This window comes from Physeter macrocephalus, chromosome 16 (assembly GCF_002837175.3).
Source record: "Physeter macrocephalus isolate SW-GA chromosome 16, ASM283717v5, whole genome shotgun sequence".
In the NCBI taxonomy this organism is placed as follows: Eukaryota; Metazoa; Chordata; class Mammalia; order Artiodactyla; family Physeteridae; genus Physeter; species Physeter macrocephalus.
Window position 1 is genome coordinate 84825580 of NC_041229.1, and position 13891 is coordinate 84839470.

General features: G+C 41.3%; 1 long non-coding RNA gene and 1 other non-coding gene across 2 annotated transcripts in view; one reads left to right on the forward strand and one right to left on the reverse strand.

The window, feature by feature from the left end:
• The window catches only part of LOC114483976 (uncharacterized), a 43410-nt gene that overhangs the window by 21158 nt on the left and 8361 nt on the right, over positions 1 to 13891 (forward strand). The gene's annotated exons all lie outside the window — the stretch shown is intronic.
• Positions 6173 to 6276, reverse strand: LOC112063697 (small nucleolar RNA U13). Its single transcript, XR_002891136.1, has one exon. It is a non-coding gene; the product is annotated as a small nucleolar RNA U13 (small nucleolar RNA).

Here is a 13891-nt window from a genome sequence, read left to right on the forward strand (position 1 = left end):
AGCCTGTGCTCCGCAACGGGAGAGGCCGCAGCAGAGGGAGGCCCGCGTACCGCAAAAAAAAAAAAAAAAAAAAAAAAAGTGACTGCCACATTGGAAGTGCTCAACAAATTTTAACAATGGTGATGATGATTGTTTTCATTATTCTCTACAGGGGTTAACGTGAGGCTTAAAAGGCCTTTTCAGTCATCCTGTCTACAGTGTGGGACATATACACTGAAAAGGCAAGAGTGGGTGCAATTTCATAGGAGCTAACTGGGGGAAGTCTGAATTAGGGTGAAGATGGTCCAAATGGAAAGAAATGTGTGGACTTGAGAGATACTGCAGAGGTAAAGATATTGTAGAGGCAAGGCCTGTTGGTGAATTGCGTTTAGGGGGTGAGGCTGTGCCTAGGATGACGAAGTTAGAAGCCTTATAATGCCCTGCTAAAACAGCGTGAAATAAATCCTTATTTTGCTTTTCTGCTCTCATAACCCTCCATCTTTTCCTACTGTGAGATCTCTTTCCTTTCTTCGCATAATAAAGAAACATCAGAAAAATAAAAACCAGGGCCAAAAGGAGTCACCAAGTTTAGGAGTATGAACTATTTGGCAATATATAGCAAAAACAGGAGAGTTCTGTCTGGATTTTGGCTTTTTGGTGCCCATATGTGAAGAAAGCATTATATTTGGGCAGAAAGAGGGGGTGTATGACAGGAAAGGAAGAAAAATTAAATAGAATTAAGATGTCTGAATTGATTTTTAAGGACATGAGTTAGCATAAGCAAATGAGTTTTTATTTTTAATGCCTGTAATGAAGTTGGGCTGGGGGTGTAGGCAACAGATAGAGAAGAGGAACCAGGCCCATGGCGGCTGCGAGGGGTATGTGATGGGGCCGGGGGCTGAGTGATGTGGAAGAGGGGGGCATCCTGGAGATGGCGTCAGGAGAGATGGTTTCCAGCCTCTTGCCACCAACGCGCATTTGAGCGTGGTGCCTACCGCACAAGGATTCTACGGGATAGCGCTTGTGTTCATGGGCTCTGTAAAGCTGTAGGAAACTGTAGGGAAGAAGTCCTCAGGAGAAGCCCATCTTGCTGGCACGTGAGATGTGTCTAGCATCGCACTGGCCCCACCAGCTCAAGGGTGGCTAGAAGGAACCACCCACCCCCCCACCCCCCCCCACCCCCGCAAAAGACCTTCACGCCCTCTGCCTTTGCCCTCCCAAAGTGACTCCCATTAAAGATGGAATGTTTCTGAGCTGGTGGGCCAGGAACTGCTGACCGGTGGAGTTTATTTCTGCATGAAACAAAACACGCCCACCCCTTTTTTTTCCTCCTGCCTGAGTCTAAGACTTGGCTGTGCTCAGCAGAAGGGAGGTGGGAAAGGCACACTTGAAACTGTAGCGAGCATTTGAGCAGACCGAATTCAATTTTGGATACAAATGTCAAGGAAAGGCTGCCTTGGTTCCTGCTCTTTGTTTACTGAGCCGCGATGTGATGCTCCATTGAAAGGCCTGCTGATTTCACCTGCAGGTTTGATAATGATACAGTGCAGGGAGCAGGAGGAAGGATGACCTTCCTGAGGATGCTTGGAAAGGCACAGCCAGGCTGCTCCGTGCTCACTGGCACAGCGGGCAAGAACCCGGGAGCTTCTCAGGTCCCAGCCTGGCCACAGCTACGTGACTCTTCCCGCAGCTTTGGCTTGATCTTCCTGGTCCATAAAATAAAGGGACTGGGATAGATGACCCCTAATATCTGCTCTTTCTGATGTTTTATGATTCTGGCATTTGGAGCATTTACAGATGCTGGCAAGGAATGCCAGCAAAGAGTGTAGGATAAAATTTGGCTTAACCACTTGGGAGGGTAATTCAGCATTAGCTTTCAGATTTTTTGATGTATACCCTTTGGCCCAGAAGAATCAATTCTTGGGATTTATCCTCTGGAAATACCAGCATAAATATGAAAACATGAATGTTTATAACTGCAAAACATCAGAAACAACTTATGTGCCCATTAGTAGGGAAGTGGTTAAATAAATCTACTACCAACTGTTATAAAAAAAAATGCAGATCCATATGTCCTGAAAAGGAAAAATATCCAAAATATAATTTTAACTGAAAAAAATTAGATTGAGTAAAATATATAGCATGATTTTTCTGAAATGAAACCCAGATATGTGTCATATACATATATTGTTTAATTATATATTTATATATATATGTGCATAGAGAAAAGGTCAAGAAGGTTCCACGCCAAACTTACATTAGTGGTTCCCTCTAGAGCTGCACGGTCCAATATGGTAGTCACTAGCCACATGTGTCTACTGAGTACTTGAAATGTGGTGCAACTGAGGAATCAGATTTTTTAAATTTATTTAATTTTAATTACTTCATATTTAACTGAAAAACTGGTACTTCATTCAGTTACTGGAAAAATTTTAAGTACGTTTGCAGCAACTTGGATATGAGTCTACTTTTTCAACTTTATGTTTTAGGAATCTCAATATAGATCAAGGTTTTTCAATGAAAATTTAGCATCCAAATTGAGAGATGTTGAAAGTGTAAAACAGATACCAGATTTAGAAGACTTGGTACAAAAAATAATGAAAAATATCTCAATAATAATTTTGTAACTCATGATAATTTGATAATGTTGATTACATGTTGAAGTAACAGCATTTGGGGTACATTAGGTTAAATAAAATGTATAATTAAAATTAATTTCACCTGTTCCTTTTTACTTTTTTTAATATGGCTACTGAAAAATTTTTAATTGTATATGTGGCTCACATTTAATTTCTGTTGGACAGTGCTGCTTTGGGGATTGGGATAGAGGAGAGGACTAGGCTTCAACTTTTTACTTGATATACTTTTGTACTGTTTGATTTTGTTACAGTAAGCCTCGGTAACTTTCATAATTTATAAAAAATAATAAAGAGTTTTAAAATATTAAAATTAAAAGTTAACTTCTAGGATACAGTTTGGTATATAAAGAAAGTTATTGAGAAAATACTTCTAATTTGTTTCTTTGGAGTTGGAGTGTCAGGGTCTGAAATAAATATTTTGCCATCAGCTTATTAGAAAATGGAATTCTCACTGTGGTATCTCTGTGATTTACCAGCATCTTCTAATTGCCTGACTCTTTTCTGGATGACTGCTATCCTCAGCAAGGATACCTTTGCCTGACACTCTGTCTGACAACCATCCCAGCTGTGATGGAAAAGGATTGTTTCTCTGAGAGTAGGAGTTAAGCCCAGGAGGGTTAGAAAAAAAAGAGAAATAACCCTTAAAATAATCTCCCTTCTTCTCTCCTGCTCCCTCCTCCTGTATCAAGATTTCCCAAGGCTTTGGGGATCTCGAGTTCTAGGCTGAACTTCCTACCTCACTAAATGACAAGGCCAGGATGTTAATGTTCCCCACACAGACACGTCTGCATTATACATAAAGATGTCTGTGTTACACATAAACACGTTATGGCTGTAACAATATCACTTTCAAAGGAGCGCTAATCCGCTGAAGTCATCGAGTTAGAAAACATTTGCTTCTCCATGTCTTGTGTCTGAACTGTGTGTGAGAGAGAAAGTAGGAAGGAGGGAGGGAGGAAAGGATGGAGTAAAGAGAAAGAGCGTGCACTTTGTAAAACCCTACTTTGTAAAGATAGTTTTTAAAACTATCCCACCATTTATTATGGTGTCACTCGCTTACACTGTTTTGTCTCTGTTTAAAAAGTTGATTATAATCTTTTCTGTACAAACTTACAGATACACAGATAACCCCAATCAACATTTTGGGTATGAAGTTGTTGGGCTTGAATGGATGTCACAAGGTGACTTGGGTGGAGAAAAAAATCAGCTGTGGTTCTCATAAAGCTCAGGAAATTGATAACTCAATGCTTCCCTAAAACCCTCTACTACCCGTATCATAGCTCATGTCTCCCTAGATCATATTTGCCTAAATCATATTTGTCTTCCTTGCTAGGCACCTCTAACCCTAGCACCTAGCACAAGATCTGGCAGATACTAAGCTCTTAATAAAAATCTGTTGATTGACAGAATGAAGAAATGAATGGACCTCCCATTCAAGGGTCAGCCATTATCTAAAACATTTATAAAATTAGAGTTCCAGCTCAAAAATGAACTTGTAAAATTTTCCATCTTATTAACACTGTATTTATTAAATGCCTATTATGAGCAAAAAGCTGACTAAACAAAGCCAGCTTTTAAACACACACACACACACACACACACACACACACACACACACACACACACAGGGTCTCTGCCCTTGTGAAGTTTACAACCTGGGGAGAAGGGGGAGGCAGGGGTTAGGCGTAAATACACAAAATAAAAAATTACAAATGGTAATAGGTGCTCCCAAGGATACAATCAGGGATGGTGATAGAGGATAAAGGAGGGAGCTATACCAATTTAGCCAAGCCTATTTGTCTCTTCTCTGAGTAAGTGACATTTAAGCTAAAGCATGGGGGATGAGAAGGCATCAACTATTAAACTATTAAATAAGCAAATTTGGGAAAGGGAGGTATGGGAGAGAGGGAAGAGCCTTCCATATACCCAAGAGCAGTGTCTGCTGCTTAGATGACCCACTGCCCAGTGTGCTATGAAATTCAAACTTGACTTGATTCATTTGGGTTTTAGAGCCCATGCTAATTTGCATGCCTGGCTGGGTGTCAGTGTCTGTAGGAACCCATGTGCTCAAAGTGTAAAGAGGGTGATTTCCCTTATGTGAAGGGCAATGTGATTATGAGGGAATGTTCTGGGCTAGCGGGTGGCCAGCAGCAGGCTGGTGAATCTCGTTCACTTCTCTTCAAGGTTGTCTGGTGCCCCCTCACATTAGCTTCCGTATTTCAGATCTGCTGTGTCTCTTCAATTTCTCCTTTAAATATATATTTTTTGTTGTCAGTAGTTACATGTGGAGAGGGTTCTGAGGATTCACAAAGGAGAAGATTCTTACTTTTTATCTTATACTCCTTATCCCTTTTGAATATTTTTAACTATGATTTTTTATAATTTATAAAACTTAAATTGTAAACTACATACACAGTTCTGTTTAACATGACACTTTGTGACCATTGCTAGGAATTAGTTTTTTCTTTTTCTTTTTTCTGATTACTAAGGCAATAAAAGCTCAATGCAGTTATGTTTGGAAAACTCAGGAAAAAATTAAAAATAAAAGATAATTTGTCATAACTGAATGACCCAGAGATTACCACTAACATTCTCTTGGTATACAAAAGTCCCCCCTTATTCAAGGTTTCACTTTCCACGGTTTCTTCAGTTACCCATGGTCAACCACAGACCAAAAATATTTATGGAAAATTCCAGAAATATACAATTCATAAGTTTTAAATTCTGAGTAGACTGATGAAATTGTGCACGGAGCTCCGATGCGCCCTGGAGGTGAATCATCTCTTTGTCCATCGAATCCTGCCCCTTAGTCACTTAGTAGCTGTCTTGGTCATCAGTTCAACTGTCAGGTATCACAGAGTGCCAATGTTCCAGAACCCTTATTTTACTTAATAATGGCCCCAAAGCTCATTAGAGTAGAGATGCTGGCAATCCGAATATGCCAGAGCGTAGCCATAAAGTGCTTCCTTTAAGTCAAAAGGTGAAAGTTCTCGACTTAATACGTAAAGAAAAAGAATCATGTGCTGAGGTTGCTAAGATCTACAGTAAGAACAAATCTTCTATCCAGGAAATTGTGACGAAGGAAAAAGAAATTTGTGCTAGTTTTGCTGTTGCACCTCAAACTGAAAAACTTACGGCCACAGTGAGTGATAAGTGCTGAGTTATGATAGAAAAAGCATTAAATTTGTACAATGAGATATTTTGAGAGAGAGAGGCCACATTCACATAACTTTTATTACAGTATATTGTTATAATTATTCTATTTTGTTGTTAGTTATTATCGTTAATATCTTATTGTGCCAAATTAAACTTTACCACAGGTATGTATGTACAGGGAAAAACATAGTATACATAGGGTCCAATACTATCCATGGTTTCAGGCATCCAATTGGGAGTCTTGGAACATATCCCCATGGATAAAGGGGGACTACTGTATTTCTTTCCCAATGACTTTTTAAAAATAGGATCAAATTCTACTTGTTAATTTATAACCAACTTTTTCTTTTCTTTTTTTTTCCCCTTTTCTTCTTTTCTTTTTTTTTTCTCTTTTTTCGTGTCAGACGGGTAACATGCCAGTGTCATAACAAGGTTTGAGGGAGGCACATGTCACACAACCTCATGAACACCCAGTCATCATGCTCAGGAACTACAAAAGGATCTATAACTGGCTTTTTAAACTCGATATAGGTAGGCACCTTTCTATGGCAATAAATGTCAAGCTTCTGAATGGATGTATCATAATTTAACCAATTCTCTTTTGATGAGCATTTAGGTTGCAATTTTCACCACATAATTATCTTTTTTTTTTTTTTTTTTTTTGCGGTATGCGGGCCTCTCACCGTTGTGGTCTCTCCCGTTGCGGAGCACAGGCTCCGCGCAGGCCCAGCGGCCATGGCCCACGGGCCCAGCCGCTCCGCGGCATGCGGGATCCTCCCGGACCGGGGCACGAACCCGCGTTCCCTGCATCGGCAGGCGGACTCTCAACCACTGCGCCACCAGGGAAGCCCCCACATAATTATCTTTTAATCTAAGCTTTTTATGAAATTTTTTGTGTCTGTCACCATCCAGGGGTTTTACCTCATTCCTCAAAATTCAACAAACAGCAGTGATACTTACTTGGTAATTAAGAAATAAGATTTCCTTTGCAAGTATATAGTCAAGTGCTTCACGCAACGTTCCACTGGGTGCAAACTGGATCTATGAAAATCTAGACCGACCAAATCAACTTCAGGATGGTTTCTTAACTTCACTAAACAATTTAAATAGCAAGTTTTACCTCTTTCACTCAAAATACCCTTTAAAAAATATCAACTTCAATCAACTATACTTCAATTATAAATAAATACATAAATAAATAAAAATTTAAAAAAGTATCAGCTTCTCATGAGGTTGGCAGTGAAGGGTAGGGAGGGGTGCCTCTGAAATAGCTAATGCTGTATTTTAAGACTAGCTCACGCCTTCTGTGTGGGGGGCGGGGGACACGGGTGGAGGGGGGTACTAACGGAGGCCGCTGCTCTGATCACAGCTGTTACCAACTGACCTGACAAGTCAGGCAGGTGAGGGGGGGTGGTACAAGAGGCAGAATTCCAGGTGCCCAGGAATCAGAAATGGGTAGGCTGAAAGGATTCTAGCCCTGGAAGCCGCCACATGGCAGGACTTGAAAATGGGATCCTCAACTAATTACCCTCCAACAAAACAGAAGAGCAGCCAGGGCTGGACCGTCTTCATGCCAGATCAGCCTGTCCATCTCCAAGCCAACAAATACACAAAGATCCATTCCAGCCTCGAACCTGACGTTCCCCTTAGTTACAAACCTGTGATTTCCAAAAAGACTATTTTCTGTTTCTATTCAGCTTATAGCAACCTGCTCTCTTAAATAGCTTCTTTATCTGGTGGGGCAATTACAGCCTGTGACTAACAGCTGCAGTTCATAAACATGAGTTTCACTGTTTGGGTCAGTAGTTCTTAGTCTTTTCTAAATGGCAACTCCCCCAGATGATCTTGGCGTGAAGAGAGGCACCTTCCATCAGCACTCTGGTTGGTACTCGATAGTGCAGTTTACTGTTGGAGGGTTCTGTTTCCCCATTATAAAAGAGGTGACATTTTTATTAAAGTTACGAGTGCTTGCATCTAATACCAAATGTATTTCTGGATTTCGGTTTTACTAGTGATTTTAACTTTCCTCATTGAGTTTTTCCTTATATTCCAAATGATCTACAATAGGCATGTCTTTCTTTTATATTTAGGGAAAAAATGCCCTTTCAAAAAGTAATTCCTAACTATAAAATTTTTAGGAGAAAATCTGTAGCATCTAGGGCTTGACGAAGGGTTCCAAGACATGACACGAAAAGTACAATCCATAAAAGAAAAAATATCTATAAATTAGACTTCATCAAAGAGGATGAAAAGACAAGCTATAAACTGGGAAAATATATTATTTGCAATGACTGCACATTGGCATCTCAGAGGATGGGAAGCCCATTTATTGAGCCCTTAGGATGTGCCAGGCCCTGGACCAAATGTTTATCAACCCATTTCAATCTCACAGCAATTCTATCAGGCAGGAGCTGTTACTATTCCCATGTTAAAATGCAGAGGCAGAGGCTGGAAGAGTTTTAGGGTCCAATCCAAGATCCTATCACCATTGAGGGGCATGGCCAGGATTCAATCCAGACCTGTTCATCACCCAAGTTCACTATGATCCTGGACTCTGGAGCCAGACTTCCTGGGTTCAAATCCTACGTCCCTACTTGGTAGCTATTTGACTTTGCCTCCATTTCCCCAACTGTAATAATAATACCTACCCATAAGGTTGTCGTAAAAATTAAAAACATGAATCTGTCTACGGCCTAAGAGCTATGTGCCTGGCACGTAGCAAGGGCCATGTGAGTGATCACTATTGTTTTGGTGTTGCTAGTATTCTACTGACTCTTAAAAATAGGATTGGAGAGACAGGAGAAAAGCAAATGACCCAAAGAAACACCATTTCATGTTGCCTCAAGGGATTTCTCCTAGCCAAGTAACACAAGATGTACCGCCTCCAGGCTGCTGCTCTCAGCCTCAGGGCTTTCAGCAAAGTGAAACCGGCCATTTCCAAAGCCAAATTCTTCAGGGTAGCATTAAGTCTTTGTCTTATCAGGAAAGGGGTTGGGGTGGGGGAGGACAACTCTTCCCTTTAAGAGCAGCAGTGGATTTCCTTTGAAGAAACTTGCCTTTTACAAGTATTTATTTAGGGGCTTCCCTGGTGGCGCAGTGGTTGCGCGTCCGCCTGCCGATGCAGGGGAGCGGAGAGACAGGAGAAAAGCAAATGACCCAAAGAAACACCATTTCATGTTGCCTCAAGGGATTTCTCCTAGCCAAGTAACACAAGATGTACCGCCTCCAGGCTGCTGCTCTCAGCCTCAGGGCTTTCAGCAAAGTGAAACCGGCCATTTCCAAAGCCAAATTCTTCAGGGTAGCATTAAGTCTTTGTCTTATCAGGAAAGGGGTTGGGGTGGGGGAGGACAACTCTTCCCTTTAAGAGCAGCAGCGGATTTCCTTTGAAGAAACTTGCCTTTTACAAGTATTTATTTAGGAGTATCCAGTGATCAGTGATCTTATTTTGTGTATCTCTGCTGCCACAACATACCATGGACTGTCAGCATCCTCTTTACTACAAGAAATATAGTCCTTAGTGCCTTTCAATCTAATCAGATTAGAGAAACAATTCAGAAAACTCATCTTTAAGATTCTCTTCCTCTAGAACAACTCTAGGTACCTCAAGTTACCAAAAGATAACAAGAGGCACCACCTACCTGACAGTGACGGGTTTCAAAAGTGAAGAGCAGCTGCAGTTGAGGCTTTCTTAACTCCTCCAAATTGGTCATGATTATCATGCAAATGATGGCTTCAGTCAGGGCCAGGGTTCAGGGTTCAACCCCAGTCAACAGCCCTATGAAAGACTTCTCTTTGAGAGGCCCTGAGGTTGCCTTTTGAGATGGGTGGGCCTCACAGAGCTCAGGGGGCTACAAATAGAGAACCCTCTGGGCAGAGCAGTAAGAATGTTTTACTGCTGGCGTAGGACCCTGTGCCAGGTTTATAGCTCGGAGTCCCTGATGCAAACTCCAGGTTATTATAGCCTTCAGGAAGGACACGGTTTACAGCTGATCTAGTTTAGGAAGGAGACCTCTCACCAGAATCCCTGAGTACAAGGAACACCTGATTTGGGGGGAAAAAATCCACCCCAGGACTGGTGTCCCAGAAGAGTCCCCTTAGAATCCCCAGGATTTTGTTTTCATCTCCATAAAGAATCGTAAGTCTTTAGAATTTGTAAACTTATCTTAATATGATTTTATCAGCGTACTTTATCCTATACACTAATAGAAGGCACGACCCTCCATGCCACAGTCACCTTGTTGGGCTCTTCATTTCCTGATGAAGAAACTGAAGCTCAGAGTCACACAGCATTGTAATAATAAAGGCCTGGAACCCAAGACTGCTGACCTCACTCCAGCTCTCTACCCTCTGAGCTACCCTGCCAAAATGACAATTTAAAGAATGACTTCCTAAACAGATTATTTCTTCTCTCTTTCACAATACCATTGGGTCGCCTCCCTGCAGATAATTCTCTCCATAAGCCAATTCAAACACTCTGAAGCATGTCTCATCATGAACTAGAGCTTCTGCTGGGATGGGGAAAGAGGATTCAGAGGGGTTTTTTTGGGGGGATGGAGGGCACTGAACTCACTAAAAGACCCAGCAGAACAATCCTGATGATTCAGAATGACTAGAGAATAGTCTCTCTGATTATCTAGTGGTTTTGCTCATATTTATGGAATGAATGAATATGTGGAACATTGAAATATAATTCCAGCAATTCTACGGAATTTAATTCAATCTTTCTTTCCCTGGTATGTCAAGATCATAATGAATATGGATTACCACTCTGGAGAATTCAACTGATGAAGAACAGGGGTTGGCAATCTTCCCTTTGGTGAATTTTTGGTAAATTGCTGACCCTGATGTAGAAGGTGAGGTTGACCAAGCTGGCTCCTCTCTCTCTCTCCTTTAAAAGTAAAGCCCTCATATCCGTTTGCTTATCTTTCACTTATCCCTTTCTCATAAGAATATCTTGAGGAATGTACACACACACCCAAGTCAAGTTATTTGATCTCTGGTTGACTGGAACATAGTTACCCAGTCAGTAGGGCCATCACACAGAGGATATGTCTTAAACTTTTCCCTTGAATTCTCAGTTAACAAGACTGAGGACCTGCCATGGGGCACTTGATTCTTTTTACTTCATTTAGGAACATGAATGCTGAAGCCAAGAGGCAGAAACCAGCCAACTGACACAACGCAACTAGACACAGAACATCTTAGTGGTGGGTTCCAGAAAAATGAGGTCAATTAAAAAAATTTTTAATTCAATGTCCAATTACAATTTAATACATTTTTTGAGCAGGCAACAAATTAAAACACAAAGAACAGTAAGCAGAGAAACATGTCAGGTAAATTACAAAACAGAGGCTTTTTAGTGAAACTATTTTTTAACTTACTGCTTTTCAACTCAAGATAATATTTTTAAATTTTCAAGTTATTTGTAAAGTCACAAATCAAGATTTATCTACATTCAGGAAGGTTCTGCTGGCTCATGTCCAAAAGGCTTGGTCCTCTGGGGAGAAGTATTCCCTGCTCTTTCTTCAAGCACTTATTAACACCTTTTACTTGTCAGGAATTATGCCAGGTATGGAGGCTACAAAGGACTAAGACACGACCCCTATCCTGCGGGGACTGACATGGAGACTAAACGCTCAAAAGTTTTCTCATCCTCGCCATCATTTTCCTTCTTACAGTGCCACCAATCTGAACTTTATAATAATCATACGGTTTCTCTATAGGGTTCTGTACACTCGATAATGATCCTTAATTCAGTTCACCCAACCTCTCAAAAATCCTGCTGTGCTTTCTTTTTCCTTTCTTTTTTTAATATATATTTTTAAAATTTTTATTTATTTTTTATTTTTGGCTGCATTGGGTCTTCGTTGCTGCATGCGGGCTTTCTCTAGTTGCAGCAAGTGGGATCTACTCTCTTGCAGTGCGTGGTCTTATTGCAGTGGCTTCTCTCCTTGTGGAGCACAGGCTCTAGGCACACGGGCTTCAGTAGTTGTGGCATGTGGGCTCAGTAGTTGTGGCACACCGGCTTAGTTGTTCCACGGCATGTGGGATCTTCCCGGACCAGGGCTCAAACCTGTGTCCCCTGCATCAGCAGGTGGATTCTTAACCACTGCTCCACCAGGGAAGCCCTCTTTTTCCTTTCTTTAACTTGTTTTTTTTCCTGGGTTCTTCCTTCGATGTCAGCTGTCGCTCTGACACAATGAAGAGCTAAACGGAGAAGGGTCTGATTTCCCATACTGGGCTCACGGGTAAGGGTTTTGTTATGTACTATCTTTCCCAAATTTGCTCTAGCCCATTTATCCCTAGATTGTTTCCTTTCATATTAATAAACCATCATTATTATTTGCTGATGCATTATTTGTTAATGTTAAGGGAAAAAACACAGTGGTTACCTATATCTCCACCCATAGAAATGGGGCTAAATAAACTATGGTATATCCATACAGAGGAACCCTCTCCATGCTTTAAAAAAAATGAGAGGTCTCTAAAGAAGTTGAACTCCTAAAAGCAGAGATTAAAACGGTGGTTGGAGGAAATGGGGAGATACTCATCAAGGGTTACAAAAGTTTAGTTATGCATGATGCATAAGTTCTGGAGAGCTAATGGACAGCATAGTGACTCTGGTTACTAATACTGTATTGTATTCTTGAAATTTACTGAGAGAGTAGAGCTTTTTACCACATATGAAAATGTAACTATTTAAGGTAATGGATATGTTAATTAGCTTGATTTTGGTAACCATGTCACAATGTGTGTGTGTATGTTTATATATATATATATATATATATAAGTATAACAAGTCATCATGTGGAGCACCTCAAATATATACATTCTTATTCATCAAGTATATCTCAATAAAGCTGGGGGCAGGGAATGAGAGGTCTGTATGAGCAAGTATCTATGATACTTCGTAAAGTTAAACAAATAGGCAAGTTGCAAAATTCTATGTGTTATGAGACCCCATTTAAAAACACATATGTGAATCCGTATGACATGCATCTGAAATACACACACACATAGTATTTAAATGAAAACATTTTAGGGGACACAGAGTACATGTCTGGGAGCTAGGGGAGTTTAGTGAGTGAGTTAGGGGAGGAGCAAATGAAAGGGAAAGTCACTTTCTCATTCTGCACTTCTCTATTATTTTGACAATGAATAGATATACTTTTGTAATAACTAAATAAATAGAAAGGAGAAATGTATTATTTTCCTAGACATTTTAAAACTATATATTCTTCTAGAATCGCCTAGCTGTTGAGTTTTCATTCCTTTTGATGATACACTTATCTCCTCCTTTATAGCTTCGGGGAATTAAGGCCCCAGATGGACCAGTGTGCGCCCTTGCTTCCCTATCTGCCCCTTCTGCAGGTTCTCCAGCCCCTGGGATAATGAGCTATTCACAACTACTTGTAGCTTCCAGGCCACCTGCCAGCTTTGTAACCATTCTGCACTTGTCTTTTGCAACCAATGTCATTTTAAAGCTTCAGAGTGCATCTCCTGCAGACCTCTGGAACATTCCTGGGGTAGACAGGGTGTTAGCAATATTCCTTTGGGCTCAGCAGAGTGAACAAACTGCCCTCCGTATACGCGGATGGGAAACCTCTGGATACCTCCAGCTGACTCTCTTCACTGTCATACGCCATTTTATATCAGGCACTTGAGCATCTGCAGATTTTGGTATCTGCGGGGGCTCCTGGAACCAATTCCCCGCAGATACATAGGGACAACTATATTTCATTCAGGTTTATCATACACTGTTCCTGGAAATCTTGGTCATATCATAGATAGACTTGGCCCTGGAAAATCTATCCACCAGTCCCTGAAGGCAAGCCAGAGAGGTATTAGTTTCATCTCACAGACCGGGAAACTGAGGCATCAAAGATTGACTGGGGCTGCCTAGACCACATGGCAGGTTAAAGGTGATGAGGCGTTGTGGAAAAGTTATTGGGATTAAAACCTAGCGTCCCTTGGGGCTTCCCTGGTGGCGCAGTGGTTGCGCGTCCGCCTGCCGATGCAGGGAAACCGGGTTCGCGCCCCAGTCTGGGAGGATCCCACATGCCGCGGAGCGGCTGGGCCCGTGAGCCATGGCCGCTGAGCCTGCGCGTCCGGAGCCT